Below are 2,520 nucleotides of genomic sequence, written 5' to 3' on the forward strand. Positions count from 1 at the left end.
TATGAATAACCTAGACAGCATACTAAAAAGCAGAGACATTACTTTGCCAACAAAGGTCCGTCTAGTTAAGGCTATGATATTTCCAGTAGTCATATATGGATGTGAGAGTTGGACTATAAAGAAAGCTGAGTGCCAAATAATTGATGCTTTTAAACTGTGGTGTTGGAGAAGACTCTTGAGAGTCCCTAGGACTGCAAGGAGATCCAACCAGTCCATCCTAAAGGACATCAATCCTGAGTATCCATTGGAAGGACTGATGCTGAAGCTGAAACTCCAATACTTTGACTATCTGATGCTAAGAACTGACTCCTTGGAAAAGACCCTGATGTTGGTAAAGATTGAAGGTGGGAGAAGGGGATGACAGAAGTTGAGATGGTTGGACAGCATCACTGACTCAATGGACATGAATTTGAGTAGGCTCCAGGAGTTGGTGATGAACAGGGAAGCTTGGCGTGCTGCAGTCCATGGGGTTGCAAAGAGTCGAACATGAGTGAGTGACTAAACTGAACTGAACTGAACGGAATGTGTGTGAGAGAATTGTACTAAAATTTGTTCCATTATGTTTTTAAGAACTCTATTGGTATTGTATTGTGGTATTGACATACAACTACCATATATACCCTCATGTCTCCCCAGAAATACTGAAGAATACAGCAGACCATCCTCCAAGAATTTTCAGCAGAATGCCCTTTGTTAATGACACCACCTCACATCCTTCTGCCTTCCTTCTGCTGGGTGTACCTGGTCTGGAAGTTTTCCATATATGGATTGCTTTCCCTTTCTTTGTTGTTTACCTGATAGCCCTTGTAGGAAATGTCACAATCCTGTTTCTAATCAAGACAGACCAGAGCCTTCATCAGCCCATGTTCTACTTCCTGGTTCTTCTCTCCTTTATTGATCTAGGTCTGTCCACTTCTACCATACCCAAAATGCTGGCCATCTTCTGGTTCAACCATAGGAAGGTAAGCTTTGAAGCCTGCCTCATCCAAATGTTCTTTATCCACACCTACATCGGCATGGAATCTGGTGTACTCCTGGTCATGGCAATTGACCGATTTGTCTCCATCTGTTATCCACTGAGGTATACCACTATCCTCACCAACAAAATGGTACCCATCATGGCCTCTGTTGCAGTGGTGAGGCCAGTCCTCCTTGCCATCCCCTTTTGTCCTCTTCTTAAAAGACTTCCCTTCTGTGGACACTATATTATTCCTCATACCTACTGTAAGCATATGGGAATTGCTTGTCTAGCCTGTGCTAACATAAGAGTCTACATCATCTATGGCTTATTTACCATTGCTACCCTGATCTTTGACTTGCTCCTCATTGCCCTCTCCTATGTTCAGATCCTATAAACTGTTTTCCACCTTCCTTCTAGGGATGCCAGACTCAAAGCACTCAGCACATGTGTTCACATGTCTGTGTCATCTTAGCCTTTTACACACCAGCATTTTTCTCCTTTATGACACACCAGTTTGGTAGAAATGTTCCTCATTACATTCACATCCTCCTGGCCAATTTGTATGTAGTTGTTCCTCCTTATTTAAATCCAGTCATTTACAGGGTCAGGACAAAGAAAATTTGGAACAGAGTTGTGAGAATATTTGTCAAGAAAGAGGGACCTAATATATTAGAGAGTGGAAAACTTCTAGCAGGCTAACTTTTATCTTGTACTTCTCTCAGGGTACCAACTGAAATTACGAAAAGGTTAGTAAGGAATTACTTTGGCCTTTATTAGAATCTTCTAAGTGTATAACTCAAGTATTTCCTTTTCATAATTTATATATTTTTAAATTTATTTTTTATTGAAAGATAATTGCCTTACAGAATTTTGTTGTTTTCTGTCAAACCTCAACATGAATCAGTCATAGGTATACATATATCTGTTCCCTTTTGAACCTGCCTCCCATCTCCCTCCCCATCCCACCCTTCTGGGTTGATACAGTGCCCCTGTTTGAGTTTTCTGAGTCATACAGAAAATTCGCATTGACTATCTATTTTACATATGATAATGTAAGTTTCCATGTTACTCTTTTCATACATCTCATCCTCTCCTCCCCTCTCCCCATGTCCATAATTCTATTCTCTATGTCTGTTTCTCCACTGCTGCCCAGTAAATAAATTCTTCAGAACAATTTTTCTAGATTCTGTATATATATATACTTTAGAATATGATATTTATCTTTTTCTGACTTACTTTACTCTGTATAATAGGCTCTAGGTTCATCCACCTCATTAGGACTGACTCAAATGTGTTCTTTTTATGGCTGAGTAATACCCCATTGTGTATATGCACCACAACTTCTTTATCCATTCATCTGTGGATGGGCATCTAGGTTGCTTCCAGGCTCCAGCTGTTGTAAATAGTGCTGCAATGAACAATGGAATACAGGTGTATATTTCAATTTTGGTTTCCTCAGGTTATATTCCTAGGAGTGGGATTGCTGTGTCATGTTGTGGTTTTATTCCTAGTTTTATAAGGAATCTCCATACCATCTTCCATAGTGGCTGTATCAGTTT

The 2,520-nt window shown here is 40.0% G+C and overlaps 1 pseudogene; it reads left to right on the forward strand.

Annotated features, from left to right (window-relative positions):
• The first annotated feature begins 683 nt into the window (after positions 1 to 683).
• Positions 684 to 1,660, forward strand: LOC102266488 (olfactory receptor 52E4-like; annotated as a pseudogene).
• The last annotated feature ends 860 nt before the right edge of the window (positions 1,661 to 2,520 follow it).

The sequence above is a fragment of the Bos mutus genome, chromosome 15 (genome assembly GCF_027580195.1).
Source record: "Bos mutus isolate GX-2022 chromosome 15, NWIPB_WYAK_1.1, whole genome shotgun sequence".
Lineage (NCBI taxonomy): Eukaryota > Metazoa > Chordata > Mammalia > Artiodactyla > Bovidae > Bos > Bos mutus.